Source organism: Grampus griseus (assembly GCF_964374135.1).
Source record: "Grampus griseus genome assembly, chromosome: 1".
NCBI classification, from domain to species: domain Eukaryota; kingdom Metazoa; phylum Chordata; class Mammalia; order Artiodactyla; family Delphinidae; genus Grampus; species Grampus griseus.
In genome coordinates, this window is record NC_139017.1 from 59,865,296 (window position 1) to 59,881,892 (window position 16,597).

A 16,597-nucleotide genomic window follows, 5' to 3' on the forward strand; every position below is an offset into this window, starting at 1 on the left:
TGGGTGAACAGGTACACTCTGGGAAAACTGAAAACATAACAGTATAATCTGTGAAAAATTGTAAAACTGGGTAGGTCTCTGTTGCAACAGTAGCCAAATATTTATATACTAGCAATATAAAAGAATGTTATCCTGGGAAGAATGTTTCACTTGACAGATAGCTTTTAAAGACAGTCTGGTACTTCCCTGGTGGCGCAGTGGTTGAGAATCTGCCTGCTAATGCAGGGAACACGGGTTTGAGCCCTGGTCTGGGAGCATCCCACATGCCGTGGAGCAACTAGGCCCTTGAGCCACAACTACTGAGCCTGCGCATCTGGAGCCTGTGCTCCGCAACAAGAGAGGCCGCGATGATGAGAGGCCCGCGCACCGCGATGAAGAGTGGCCCCCGCTTGCCACAACTAGAGAAAGACCTCGCACAGAAACGAAGACCCAAAACAGCAAAAATAAATAAATTAATTAATAAACTCCTACCCCCAACATTTTAAAAAAAAAAAGAATCTGCCTGCCAATGCAGGGGACACGGGTTCGAGCCCTGGTCTGGGAGGATCCCACATGCCGCAGAGCAACTAAGCCCATGTGCCACAACTACTGAGCCTGCACTCTAGAGTTCATGAGCCACAACTACTGAGCCCGCATGCTGCAGCTACTGAAAGCCGCGCTTCTAGAGCCCGTGTCGCACAAGAGAAGCCACCTCAATGAAAAGCCTGCGCACCGCAACAGAGTAGCCCCTGCTCACAGCAACTAGAGAAAGCCTGCATGCAGCAACGAAGACCCAACACAGCCAAAAATAAATAAATAAATTTATTTAAAAAAAAAAAAGTCTGATATCTTTAAAAAGACATCTGGTCAGGGAATTCCCTGGCAGTACAGTGGTTATGACTCCATGCTTCCACTTCAGGTGGCCAGGGTTCAATCCCTGGTGGGGGAACTATTGTAAGATCCCACAAGCCTCCAGGCATAGCCAAAAAAAAAAAAAAAAAAGATATCTGGTCAAAGAGTGTATAACTTCTGAGGTTCAAGCCCAACTCTACCACCTATTTGTATGGCTTTGGCAATCCTCATGGCTGTGGAACCCAGTTCCTCCCCCATAAAGTGAAAGCATTGGGCAGAATAATCCCTCAGTTGCTAAATTCTGTTTCTATTTTTTTGATGGAAACAATAATCCAAGATAGCATAGAATTATGGAATGATCCGGAATGGAATAAAGGAAAAATGGAAAGCAAAAATGAAGTAGGAATGAATTTCTGAAATCATGACCTAAAGGCTTTGGTGGGAAAGGAATTCAAAAACCAGTTTCCCACCACAGGTATGTAGGAGAGGTCACCGTTATCTTAAGAGCACTCACAGGGAATTTGAAGTCATTTTAGCCCCACCTCCCTCAGGAAGAAACTGGGCAGAAGAGGAACACGGACTAGAAGGTGAGAAGGTGGAAAATATTATCTCCATGAAACACTTTGCAAACTCTTAAGTCATTAGGTACATAAAATCAAACCAGGAATAGTGGAGAAATATGAACATTATCATCATCAAAATCAACATTCTGGTTGCCAAATAAGAGTGAGCAACAAGAAATCTCAAGTTTATGAAGTATGAAACCAATATTGATCTGGGGATGAAATGAGTTGTTACATGTGGAAAACGTTTTGTAAAATATTAAGTTTTTATACAAGATATAAAGCAAGCAAATTTTTTTTATTAAGTATAGTTGGTTTACATAAAGGGAACAATTTTTAATTGAGCTCCTTGAAAGCAACAACCATTTCTTAATCTCCTTTATGTTTGCAGTACTTTGCACAATGCCACACTTTTAGGCACTTAATACATGCTTATCGCTGAATTGTTGAATAAGCAGTCGGTTACCTAGTATCAATTTTCCAGATAATTGGAAGTATCTCTAAGCATCAGGTTTTTGATTGTTGATTAATTATTTTTATGGAAATTTTTTCTATTGTCATTTTCATAATATCTTTGTTATTCTCAGGGCATATGAAAATCAGTGAGTTTGGAGAAATCTATCAATACCGCATTCTACATTTATAACAGTATCTGAAGAAAATAGCAAAAGGCCCTTTAAGAAGAATCTTGGAGGGAGATGAAAGTATCTTAGGTAATTGAGGTGATTTTAAGCACTTATATGCAAAATAACTTTCACTTTTCCAAAGAACTTCAAAGGTAAGTGACAAGGCATTTAATAGTAGCTGCTATAGTAGCAAAAGAAGCATTTTAGCTGATCCATCAAATTGCTGCCACCACATTATACTGTCTAGTTTTTGTTATCATTTCTGGTTATTTTGTTTTATGTGGGGTAAGGTAGGAAAGTGAAGAGGAAGAACAAAATTTGAGTCCTGGCGGAGAATAAGACCAAGCAAACTAAATCCGAAATGATCACTCCTCTGCGAAGAAAGAATCTCTAACTGCCCTACAAACCAGTTTGAGGGCTCGTTAGGAAGTAAAAGAGTAACAGATGACTCTTCCTGCTGGTACAGCTCACATGAAGAGATAATATTTAACATCCAGAAGCTGCTGGAGGGCTGAGGGTGGAGAGCTGAATACACAAACAGCTATGTTTTCACAGAATAATAGACAAACAGTATATAAACAATACAAATACCATGCAGGACTGTGCTGAAAATGTAAAAGTAGCCCCCCACAGTTACAATGCTTTATCCAATAGTTTGTCAGTGCCTTGAGAATAGAGACCGTGTGTCTCAGTAGCCCAGTTGACCACTACATCTAGCACACAGCAGATACTCAGTACATTAGGAAGTTAGGAAGCCAGGGGCCCCTCACGCTGTGTGGGAGAGCTACCAGCACATTACAATTCAAAGCCACAGCCAAAAATGTTAAGGAGTCTTGCACCTACTTTCTTGCCGAAGTATACAGCTGCCGGGCATGACCTGATCCTTTTTTCTGACTAGTTCAGTATTGCCATTATAGATACATTATTATCTTCTACCAAAAAAGATGTCTCCCAAGAGTCTTGAGGTGCGTTGTAGTTTGCCTTTTCATTGAATTCCCCCAGATAGCTCTTTCTGACTGTTGTAGTTGCAGTTAACTTTTTTTTTTTTTTTTTTTTTTTTGCGGTACGCGGGCCTCTCACCGCTGTGGCCTCTCCCGTTGCGGAGCACAGGCTCCGGACGCGCAGGCTCAGCGGCCATGGCTCACGGGCCCAACCGCTCCGCGGCATGTGGGATCTTCCCAGACCAGAGCACGAACCCGTGTCCCCTGCATCGGCAGGCGGACTCTCAACCACTGTGCCACTGGGGAAGCCCGCAGTTAACTTTTATCAACCTCAGAGATGGACTTTGGCCATTGGTATATGTGGGACATATTAACCTTCTAGTCTATTCCAAGAACTGTGTAAGATTTGCTACATAACTTATTTGCTCCAACGCTCATGGAATCATAGAATTTCAGAGCTGGGATTGCTCGTCAAGATAATCTAAGCAAAGTGCTTCATTTACAAGTGAGAAAGCGGAGGCTCAGAGAGAGATTGGCCCAAGGTCACGGTGAGGGTTAGTGGCTGAAGTAGCGTTAGGATCTGTTAGGATCTGGCTTTCCTGATTTCTTGTTCGATTCCCTTTCTATCGAGCTCTTTGGATTTCACTCAACACTATACAAAACAATAATATTTCACATTTTCATAGTACATCACAGGTTTCAAATCACCGTCACCCAAATTGCTCTATCCTGCCAGTGATGAGAGTGATAATAATTATTGTTACAACTAGCACTTATTGGTAACTTACAACAAACAAGTTACTAAGTGCTTTTGCATTATTTTATTAGTCCTCACAATAGTCCTATTACTAGGATACTATTATTTTCACTCTTATAGATCGGGAATGCAGACTTAAGGAAGTTAAGTAACTTTCCCAAGGCCACACAGCTAGGAAATGGAGCAGTTTAGAAGCCTCCTAATTGCCTGATGCCAGAGCCCGGCCACCCACTGTGCCCTCCCTCACAAACGCCTTCTGCAGCAGACAAAGAAGGTATTGTACCGTACATTTTAAAGCCATGCTTTTTTGCTTGTAGTTTTAAGTTTAATTTTATAGGAATTTTACAGTAGTTCAAGCCTAGAAAATAGATGAATTCCCCGAAGAGAAGAATAGAGAGAAAGCAGCCTCCAGGGATGCCTGCAGTTAAGACCCAAGAGCAGGAAGAAAAGTTAACACATAATTAGGAGTACTACCCTATTCCTTATAGCCACAAACTTGAAAATGTATTGATTTCATTTAAATTTAAAGTATAGTGTGTAAGATTAAAACTATGATTCCTTATAGCCACAAACTTGAAAATGTATTGATTTCATTTAAATTTAAAGTATAGTGTGTAAGATTAAAACTATGATTATGTAAAGTAGTTTTCACACACACACATTCACATCTACACACACACACACACACACACACACACACACACACACACATATGCGCGCGCGAATAAGATTTTAATGAAACAATGTGCTGACTGGGTTGCAGGTACCAGCAGGCATTTGGGCTAAATTCCTGGCACCCAGATGGACTCAGTTGGAAGCAGTGGTGACCTGAACAATGTCTGCCATGGCCTCCAAAACTAATCACCAATATTTGATGCAGGAATCTATTTTCCATCTTAAGCCATCATTATGGAACCAATTTACAAGTTCCCAAGCAGTCTGGCAACTTTATGAAGCCTTTCCAACCCCACCTCCTCCAGAGAGAACAAACCCTTCCCTTCCACATGTTCCCTCCCAAGAATTTTATAAACCTGGATTAGCTCACTAATCTCACTGTTCAGGTGGTATTTATCTGTTTATCCCAACAGCTAAGCTGTGAGCACTGTGGATGGTTCCGATGATAACATATTGAAGAGACAATAATTTAGGCCTTGGAATCAGATGTACCTATGCTGGATTCCTGGCTTAGCCACTCAGTCATTGTGACCTTGGGAAAGTTATTTAACCTCTCTGAGCATCCATTTTTTCACCTATAAAACAAGCATAATAATAGCTGTGAGAATTGAACAAGATTAGCCAGTACATTGCAGCCCTCAACAAATGGCAGCTCTTATTATGAAGACAGTCCCTGCCCAGCTAGTGGAGAAAGGCACACAAAAAATACGCTTCTAAGGGAATTCCCTAGCAGTCCAGTGGTTAGGACTCTGCACTTCCACTCCAGGGGGCACGAGTTCGATCCTTGGTCGGGGAGCTAAAATCCCAGAAGCCACATGACATGGCCAAAAAAATATAGGCTTCTAAAATGCCTGTGAAATGTCCTATGATAGGGGGCTGCAAAGGGGGCTGTGAGAGCACAGAGAAGGTCAACCTACCCCACTTGGAGAGCATCATTTTAAGAAAGTCTCCCAGAAGAGGGGTGAGGAAGAATTAGCCAGACAGAGGGCACAGCTAAACGTGTCCCAGGCAAAGGAGTGTGTGAGAGAGAACATGACATGCTCAAGGAATTATAGGTGGTCAGTTATGATGGAAGTTACGCTTTAAGTTGGAGAATGGTGAGGGATGAGACTGGAGAAGAAGATGGTGGTGTAGAAAGAGCGTAGGTATTGGAATCAGACAGTGAGGAATCCCAGCTTCACCACGTTCCAGCCAAATATCCTCAACCAAGTAACCTCTTTCTGAGTCTCGGTTTTCCCATTTGTAAAATGATTGTGATTCCATGAACTAGTGTATGTAAAGTGCCTGGCACAGAATGTACATTTTTTTTAATGATAGCAGGAATTATTTATCGCTGTTTATCTAGGACGAGCTTAGTTGTTGGCCATTTCGATTGAGTCGATGGAAAGATGAATGAATGGGTAAATTCATTCACTTATTAATATTAGTATTTATTAGACACCATCCTGGTGGCAGACACTGTTCTAGTCACTGGGGATACAGTAGTGAACAAAACAGACAAAAATCCTTGCCCTATTGGGACTTGCAGTTCATGAACTGAGATGGAAAGGGGGCCACTGGTGTCTGTGAGGGGACAGTCTACTTCATAGCCCATGTGGCTCCAAAGTTATCTGATAAAACGCTAATAAACTGACAAAGCGAGTTTCCAAGTTTCCAAGAGGTCTAGATGTGAGTCCCACCTCCTAACAAGGAGGAGGCTCTTGTCCCCTCCCTTAATTGCTTCTCACTTATCAACCCCCAGCTTCCTGTTGTGATCCAGGGAAATGGTGAGTTGTGTTGTTTGGCAGGAAGAAATGTCAAGGAGGGCTCAATTCATTCTTGGGCTCTAAGTCTAAAGTGGTGGCAAGAGGAAATAGGAAAGCAGCTCACACAAAAAGGCTATGGAGAGGGAGATTTGCCTATCTCAGCAGCCCGTGATAAGTGAGCTCAAATGCCTTGTGATGTGTGGAGGTTTTATTTCCATAGCAGGATAATCATATTCACATGTGTATATCTCATTACAAAAGGGTTCCCCAGGAGATTTCATTTAATTCTCAGAAGGGCTCTACAAGGTAGGAATTAACCCCATTTAATCCCATCCTTTTCCTTTAAATTAACTCCTCCTGTCCTCCTGTATATAACTACACCCAAGCTTCAATCATAAACAAAACAACAAAAATCTTTGTTCATCTCTTATCCCTCTCTAACCAAAACCCTATTCATCTCCTCCTAACAGCCAAGTCCACTGAACATTAAGAATATGCTTGTTAGATAGAACTACCATATGATCCAGCAATTCCACTCCTAAATATGTACTCAGAAAAAACAAAAACACTAATTGGAAAAGATACATGCACCCCAATATTCATAGCAGCACTATTTACAATAGCCAACATATGTAAGCAACCCAAGTGTCCATCAACAGATGAATGAATAAAAAAGATGTATAGTGGAATATTACTCAGCCATAAAAAGCATGAAATTCTGCCATTTGCAGCACCGTGGATGGATCTAGAGAATATTATGTTTAGTGAAATAAGTCAGATAGAGAAAGACAGATACTGTATGATATCACTTATATGTGCAATCTAAAAAGTAAAACAAACCAGTGAATATAATAAGAAACAGATTCGCAGATAGAGTGAGCAAACTAGCATTCATTGATGGAGGGAAGGAAGGGAGAAGGGGCACGGTAGGTGGAGGGGATTAAGAGGTACAAACTACCATGTATAATATAAATCAGCTACAAGGATTTTTTAATAACTTTATTTATTAATTTTTGGCTGCGTTGGGTCTTTGTTGCTGTGTGCAGGCTTTCTCTAGTTGCAGTGAGCAGGGGCTGCTCTTCGTTGCGTTGCACGGGCTTCTCATTGCAGTGGCTTCTCTTGTTGCAGAGCACGGGCTCTAGGCGCACGGGCTTCAGTAGTTGTGGCTCGTGGGCTTAGTTGCTCCGTGGCATGGGGGATCTTCCCGAACCAGGGCTCGAACCCTTGTCCCCTGCATTGGCAGGCGGATTCTTAACCACTGCGCCACCAGGGAAGCCCTACAAGGATATATTTTACAAAGAATTATAGCCATTATCTTGTAGTAACTTTTAATGGAGTATAATCTGTAAAAATATTGAATTACTATGCTGTCCATCTGAAACCCAGATAATATTGTAAATCAACTATTCCTCAATAATAATGATAATAATATAAGGAATATGCTCAGTGACTCCGCTGCTCTCCTTCCATTCACTCTCCACTGTGCTCTTCTCCTAAATGCCACTGGTCCAATGGATGCTTGCCAGTCAGTCCCCATTGCAGCTGGCCTCTTGCAGCATTTGAAGTCAGTCTCTGCTGGTTCTCCTCCTACTTCTCAGTCCACTCCCCAGGCTTGTTCTTAGATTCCTTTCCTCTGCCACTTCTTTAATGTTGTCAGCCAGGGTTCTTTCTACCATCCTTCTCTCTCTCTCCCTCTCTTTCTCTCTAAGTGAACTCTCTTTTTTCTTCAAAATCCTGCCCAAGCTCCTGATTTGGGAGCCCTTCCCTAACCATAGTCTCACCACTTCTCACCTTGTCATTCTTCTCTCCCACCTCCAAAACATACACAGTCCCCTCCTCCTGTTTTCCTGGGAACTCTTCTGCAGCTTCAGTAAAGCACATTCCACATTGTGTTGTGCCGGTGCATGGGTCTGTCTCTGCAGGAGATTACACAAAACTGCAGGGTGGAGCCAGTGACTTCTCTATTTATGCATTCTCGGTGCCTGGCACAGGGCCTGGCACATGGTAGACAATAAGATTCAGAGGCGTTTTGCAAATTCTCAAGAATCAAACAGCTAGGAATTGAAAAGACAGAACCTCAACCGTAGTCTTCTGACTTTAAAGGATATAGTCTCTCTGCCTCAGCACAGAAAAGAACCATGTTCCAAGTATTTTACCGTAAGTGCCTCAACCCCAGCAATTTATATATAACAAGGGGCAAGGTGGCAGGAAGGATTTCCTTTTCCCCACAAACACTGCCCCAGCTACCAGGTGTGGAAGGATTGTTTGGTATTTGTAGCCTTCCTTTTGCAAACTCCAGGATGAGAAGAAGGAAGAAAAAATAAAACCCACCTCCTTTCTCTTCCTCCCAGTGGACAATCACCCCCATCACTTCCCTTTCGAGCCGGGAGGCAGGAAGCCTATCCTAGCTCATGAAATTCCCCACTTGAGAGGAGTAGGGGGTGACTTAATAAGACACTTTGTGGCTGGGCCAGCCCTGAGTATGATCGCTGCCATCCTGAAGTAATGCTCCCGAGGAAACCTTCAGAAGGTGGTCACAGATATACCTAGGAGGAAAGAAACTTCCCCTTTCCTCAGGAATAAACAAGGTTTCTAGGGAGATGCTCTGAAATCAGACGATGTGTGCATTTGCCAATTACAAGCTCAAGTTCCACCCAAATACACACAATCAAAGGCTTTCCCAAGGCCGTCATTACACACACAGGGCCCTCCTGCTGTTTGGGCAGCATTTTAGTACTGCAGTGAAGCAAGATAAATGTCATCAAAGCAGCAAGGTAAAGACGGACCCATCCAGCAGTGCCTTTTCCAGACCTGATGACTCACTTTGCCTTGTCTTTTATAATGTCGCAGTCTGAGAGGGGGAGAAGGAAATGAAGAGGAAAAGAGTGGGCTGTGTTGTACATGTAATTTGTTTCCCCTTTTTAGACAGCTTTTTAATGAGCTTTCTCATCAAGGGCTCTGTGAGCCTATGCTTAAAGTTTTCCGGACAAGCAAATGAGCAGGACTGAAATCAGATGGCATCAGGCCAGCACCTCGTGTTTTGTTTTAAAGATATAGTAAGGGGGTGGGGTAGTATGAAAGAAAACATTGCTATTTGTGAGAAGAGAGATTTGATAACTCTTTTTTTTTTTTTTTTTTTTTTTGCGTACACGGGCCTCTCCCGTTGCGGAGCACAGGCTCCGGACGCGCAGGCTCAGTGGCCATGGCTCACGGGCCCAGCTGCTCCGCGGCACGTGGGATCTTCCCGGACCGGGGCACAAACCCGTGTCCCCTGCATCGGCAGGCGGACTCTCAACCACTGCGCCACCAGGGAAGCCTTGATAACTCTTTAGTCCAAGATAATTTGGAAATGAATGTTGTGGTTTTCCCCACTCCCCATGAAAATTCTAATGTTCATCAATTATTAGAATATTAGTGTGTATCTGTGATAGCATTTCTCTGTTCAGTCGGTTCCCATGGAGAGAAGTAACTGTCCTGTGCTATCCTAACCCTGGGTTCATATTTCTGATAAGGTACTCATCACATTGCATCAGAGATAATGTACCCTCTAGGCTCTGATCCCCCATGGCGTAGGCACTCAACCTCACCTAGCCTCCTTTATATTTCCATGGTCCAACACAGTGTCCAGATACATAGACACTCAATAAATGTGATTTTACCATTTAAGTGAATTCATTAGGTGCTGTTAGTACATGAAAAAGTACATAAACTAATTAGACCTAAGTACTAGGCTGAAAATCAGAGCAATTTATCACCTTGCAAGGTTCAACAAACATTTTAATGTGCTAACAGCCCCTAATTAAAGCAGCAGCCTTCAACTGAAATTTTCAAAAGGACAGAAAAAAAGTACAGTCAGCCCTCTTTATCCATGGGTTCCGCATCTCCAGATATGGAGGCAGACTGTACCACACCAGTTTATATAAGGGCCATGAGCATCCGTGGATTTTGGTATCCACTGGGGGTGCTGGAACCAATTCTCCCCTCTCCCACTCCCCCAGGATACCAAGGGATGACTGTACTGATAGGGATTCAGAGATACAATTTTTTCTTTTTATCATCGATGGATGTTATTTGGTTTCTGAGTAGGAATTAGCTCCTTCACAATAGAGAAAATGATGTGGGTTTTGCTCTGTTTATCTTTCTAGTGAGTTTGCTTAACAGAGCATAAGTATAGAATGCAGGAAAGCAGTTTCTGGCTGTTGCCTATGCTTGAACTAGTTGTCCTGTAATCCTCCCCTCTGCTTGTATGGCATAAGGCGTGCCTCACTTGTGGTGATTCCAGGTACCTCCAGAGATGATATACTGATATACATGAACAGTCTGACACAGTGTTGGCCACAGAGTGTGTGCTCAATAAAAAACAGTCACCCATTGCTGGGAAGGGCAAAAAAGAGTAGAGGGGCTACCCTCCATTAGGTTGGAGAATAGACATCAAGGTAACACAATCCTCCCTAAAACATTTTCTCAGTGGTCTAGCTAAAAATGCTGCTGACTGTTTTTGTGTTTCCTGGACTGCATTTCATACCAGAGGTCTAGGCTATCTCTGTGTCTCCCTCTTTCTCACTCATGTCCATACTTGAATAGTCAGCAAGGAGTCAGTGATCCATCCCTACAAGCAGAAGAATGAGACTGGGTGTTCTCAGACTACATATCTGGAACATTTTCTTTGATGGGCATCACTTAGTCGGTATTTCACAAAGTATGATCTGTGGACTGTGCATCAGATGCCTGAAGGTGCTGAGTAGAAGGACTGGTCTCCCAGCTGGCGTGGCATCCTGGCATCTGTCATTTTATTAGGCTCCCCCATGGATTCTGCTTCCTGCAGAAGTTCAAGAGCATCTGGCCTTGGCTTCTGACGTAGCGGCACCTTGGATCACTAGAGGGCACCCTGGAACAACATTTTCCCCAGGCTTCAGGCTTTCTGCCAACCGACCAGGGCTGTGGCGTCCTCATACTTCTGGGCTACAGTTTCCAGGCCCATCCTGGAACCACAGTTTCCTTTAAGAAACAATCCATTGCCACATCACCAAATATGTCTATCATGCATTTCCACCATGGCGCTGTAATAAATTCATTTCTAAAGAAAAAATTAGACTTTAAGTCATCCTGGTGTATATTCATTAAACACAAATTGTGAACAACATTAGGTATTGAAAGGATTGATAAAAGAAGTCATATTTCCTACTCTCAAGAAAAATGTGGGAAAGATAAGGCATAAATACGAAATCATTTGAAAATAATTAAATAATGGTAAATTAATTTTCAAATTAATAAAAAAGAGAATAAATTACTAAATGTCACACAGATGCCAGTATATGCACAAACAAGGAACTCCACCGGTGGCCCTGAGTTGACTGGGAAAACTGCACACTGGGATCCCTGGGAAGGCATCATGGAAGAGGAGAAGCGGGGTCCAGGGTGGCCCAAGTACAACACGTGTCGTTTGAATTCAGGGCTCTTCCCCGTGTCTCAGCAGACAAATAAACAGGCAAACACGAATCTGGGAAGGACCACTGGGACTTCTTTTGTCATGTTGGCATAATGCCCATTTATTCAACGAATCCCTGTGGGGCACTACCACATGCCAGGCATTGGCCGTGCACTGGGGAGAAAGCAGCGGGCAAGACAGACACCTTAGTGCTGCCCTCGGGTGTTTACCATCCAGCAGGGAGACGAATGAACGCGTAATTACAAAGTAGTGTGTAAGTGATAGGTTTAGTAGGAGGTTTGTGGGAGCTCATAGGGGAGAAACCTAACTCCAAGTCGTGGTGGTGAAGGAAGGCTTCCTGGGATAGAAATGTTCAATGAAAGAACTTAAAGGATGAGTTAGGAGCAGCAACAAAAGGATGTTTGAAAGTTGGGGAAGAGAAGAAGCAGATATTTGAGGAACCGAAAGAAATTCAGTAGTGAATTAAACTGGGGGAGTTGGGAAGAGAGGGAGGGCAAGGGAAATGTGCTAAACAGTGTTGGGGGAGCAGTGCAAGCCGAGGCCAGCGAGTGAGGAGCCTTGTAAACCTTAATGGGGATATGTGGACATTATCCTAAGGGTACTGGGGAGCCATTGAAGGATTATGAGCAGGGGTAGTGCCACGATCAGATCTGCATTTTAGGAGGCTCTGCCTGTGCCAGGGCCACTGTTAATAAGCCAGTAAAGAATCAGTCTCTCCCTTTAACTGGATCTCTCCAATTTCCTTCCTCCATCCCCAGTCACCAGCTCCCCAGGAAACCCTTTAAAAGCAGAGGTCTCTTTTTAAGGTCAGCTTCACAGGCCAGATAGCAGAGGAGACAGGAACAGCCCAAGAGATGTGATTGTCACAAGCTGGACTGCTCTTCTCGGTGTACCCTGTGGTCCTCACAAAAGGTAATCTCCGGCAAAGTAGACAGGGAGGCAGGGTCACGCTGGATTGAAAGGGGGAGTGGTCTGAACCCCATTTCCTTGGCTGGACACCTTAAGCAACACCCTTGAACTGGTTAAAGGCAGTACAGAGGAAAAACAAGAAACTTGTGAATGGTGTAGAAAATTTATGCAAAATGTACAAAGGCCTTATCTACCTAGGCAACTGCTGTTTTATTATGCTTATTACTGACTTAGGACTTTGGCTTGACCTGCACATCAAAACTCTTAATCAGGCCTCTCATCCTTATCTGCGTGGTAGCCAAGAGGCAGGTGGTGGCAGTAAATCGTAATGACTAGAAGTAGCATAACACTGAGGCAGCTGCTTGAACTTTCCAGTTCAAGTCCAGTGCCATGATTGTTTGCCTACAGAATAATGAGCTTTGTTTCTGTTTTTGTTTTTTTAACCAGCCACTCAGGTCCCTCCCAAAGCATCCTGCACTATATCCTTATTTCCTAAAATGGAGGTTGTACTGGGAACAGCCCTTCGAGTAATACAGGTTCCTCAATTCCAGCCTCTGTGACAGGGAGGCCTCATGCTCAGTTTCCTTTCCTTCAGAGTAAGGAAGAGTCTGTGTGCAGGGCCTGGAGCCTCTGGGCACAAAAATAGACTATCTGAGCGTTTGGATTTTCCTTTCCTGACAGTGAACTTACTCAGGAAGAAGCACTTAAACAAGACTTTTTTTTTCCTCTGCGTTTTTTCAAAAAACACATTTAATGGGGGGAGCAAAACTGTTATGGAGAGAAGACTTTTCAGCCCCTTCTTCTTTGTTCCCTAAACAGGCTCAGGTGAAGCAGTCCTTTTGCCCTTAATTGCCTTTTCTGCCTGCACTCCCCACCTCCAGCCCACTCCCATCCCCCATCCCCACCCCCAGCAATCTTCCAGACCCCTTTGCTCAGCACCCACCAAGTCCTAAAAACCCCACCATCTCTTCCGTTGTTAGGCTTGTAACTGAGACTTCCCACACAGTGATATGAAGAGACATATGATTCAAGCATCCCCATTTCAGAAATATTATTATAGTTGCAGGAAAAAAATAGGGGCCTGCTCCATGTCTGTCACCTGAAATAAACTCCTAGTTCCTTCCCTACTGCTCCCCAGATGCTCAGTTCTGAAGATGATTCCAGCTGATTTTGCCAGCCACCCGCAAGACTCCTAACCCCAGCTAGTGGCTGAGGGAGAGGGAAAAGAAAAAGGGGGCCTCCGAAGTCGGCCACCTCAGGGTATGTGAAACACATGCTTGTCACGTGGAGAAACATGTGCCAGGTAACCTCTAAGACTCCCTTGGGAATCCAAAGTTTGTGTCTCTTTGCAGAGCCCAGAACAGCCTGTCTGTTCTCCTCTCCCTGTTGTGTGCCTGGCGCTTCCCCAATGAGATATCTCCTGGAAAAGCTTTTCCTCTGAGGGGTGGGGAGCTTTTGTTCTCTGGGAAATATGGTACAGCTAATTAAGAGCATTGTCCTGGGAGGGGGAAGGTTTCAGAGACTGTTTCCACCAGGGGTGAGTGCCACTGCCTCTGATCACTGTCATGTTCCTCTTGATCTCTCTGCCCCGCTGGGCTAACCATTCTGGGGGGAGATTGTGATAATGCCCAACAAAATAAAAATAGATATGTGAAGTGAAATCTCCCTCTCTCTCTTTTTAAAAAAACATTTTCTCTGCAATGAATTGAGTTTCTATTATGAACTCATTTCAGAGAGGGACTCTCTGACAGTATGGTTTTTGACCCCTACCCATCTGGTAGAAGCTGGAGGTCCCAGGACTAAAGCCACATTCTGTCTCACCCCGTTTCCTACATAATAACACATAACACGCAAACATGCAGCTAAAGTAAAATTTCTGGCAACGATTTTGATTTAGCTGTTGGTTGTCAGTGTAGAAGTAGTTCAACAACTCTTAGTTCTTGATTTGAAAAACAAGAGTAGCATATTTCATGGCATTTATAGCAACAGCACCACAAAGGTCTCAATATCTCATATAAGCTGTGATTGACCCCATAGTGGCAAACCCAATTTGAAGGGAACTTTGTGGAGGCAGCATTCTGCACTTACCTAGTTTGCTCTCTCCGGATTCTAGAATTTGTATTCCTTAAATGTTACAAATATTTATTGAGCATTTACTATGTGCTCAGTGTTCTGGGGGCTTGTAATACATTAGGAAACAAAACAAGTACAGATTCTGGCCCTGTAGGGCTTATATTCTAGCCAGGGAAGATCAACAATAAACAAAACATAGTAAATAGATTATATATTGAAAGGTGATAAGTTCTTTGGGGAAGGAAAAGAAAAGTAGATCAGAGTAAGAGCAACCGGGAGAGCTGGGGTAAAGGAAATGGGCTGGTCAGAGTAGCCATGAGGAGGTCATTGAGAAGGTGGCACTTGAACAAGGACTTGATGGAGTTGTCCATGTGGATGCCTTTGGAGGACAGCTTTTCTGAAAGAAAGAAGAACCAGTGCAAGGGACCTGAGATGAGAATGTGCCTAGAGCAGCAAGGAGGCTACTGTGACTGGAGTAGCAGAGTACAGGAGGAGAGGGCAGACAGGTGGCAGGTTCTAGGTCAGCAGAGCCCTGAGTGCCAAGGTCAGAACTTTACCTTTTACTCTGAGTGAAAGAGGGAGCCACAGGAGGTTTGGGAGCAAAAGAATGAAATGATTAGACTTAAAATTTTAACGGAATCACCCTAGCTGCTTGGTAGAAAAAAGACTGTGTTAGGGTATCAGCAAAAGTGATGAATCCTAGATATATGAACACATGTTTTTTTCCTGGATGTATTTTGAAAGCAGTCAGAGCCAACAAGATTTGCTGATAGATTGGATGTGAGGTGTGACAATAAAAGTTAAGGATGTTGCCAAGGCTCTTGGCCTAAGCAAATGGAAGGAAGAAATAAGCATCACCTGAGAAAGGAAAAGCTACACCAGGGTCACCTGGGCTCCATTTGATCCGAGTAACTTTTTCTGCTTTCTTATCCAAGTGTGCAAATCAGAATCACATGGTGGCAAGTTTGCCGATTTCACTTGCCCAAGCACCTCCGAGATTCTGCTTTAGTAGATCTGGAGTGGGGCTCAAAAGTATGTTCGATGTACACTTTAGGTTGAGAACCACAGAATCGTAAAATAATATTTGGTGGGTTTTTCTGTTTAAAATTCTGGACTTTATAATGAAACAAATGAAAGGATTTGTAGAAATTCTCCCACTCTCTGGGATGAACTACAGGTCCTCCTTTCCAAATTTATTTCGAATGAACTATGTCTAGCTTACAAAACAGTTAAAGCTTAAGCATACAGAAATGATTAATGATATAGAATGAAGCTGTGAGGTTAAATGTCGATCTTTTTCACTAGAAAATTGGTTATGAGATAGTTCTATCCTGAGTCTGTTTAGGTTCCTTTGATGCTTTTCTAGTGTGGGCTAAACATCAAGCCAATCGCCATCCCTCCAGCAACAAACAAGAAGATGGAACTCCCGGGTGGTCCAGTGGTTAGGACTCCGTGCTTTCACTGCTGTGGGCCCGGGTTTGATTCCTAGTCGGGGAACTAAGATCCCGCAAGCCCCGCAGTGTGGCCAAAAGAAATAAAAAATTAAAAATAAAACAAACAAGACGACAAGGAGAGTATCTCTGGGGAAGTTGGGAGGATGGTTAAAAAGTGGCACGATGGTATCCTCAACTCAGACACTATACGTAAACATTAATCTAAAGGTAAAGGCTACAGATCCAGATTTGAAAAAACTGAGACTCGAGGAGGCCAAGTTCACTTGGTTACACGCAACTAACAATCCAGTGATAGGACTGGGCTTCAAAGCGACGAATCAAAGGCCCGAGTTGCTGGTTCCCAGGGTTGTCAGCACTTCCTTGTCACAATTGGTTCACCAAGAATTGGAATCCTTCAGTGAAAGGAAAAGTTGCATAATGAAGCAGCATTCAATGGGAACCTTCTATTCAGTCTGATTCCCAGCCGGATCATTCTTTTATCCTCGATCATTTTCTCCAACTATTTATTTCTGTGCAGTGATGGTGGGAACATTGACAACAAAATGGCACCTTCTTCCTCAATTTTGCTGCTCCC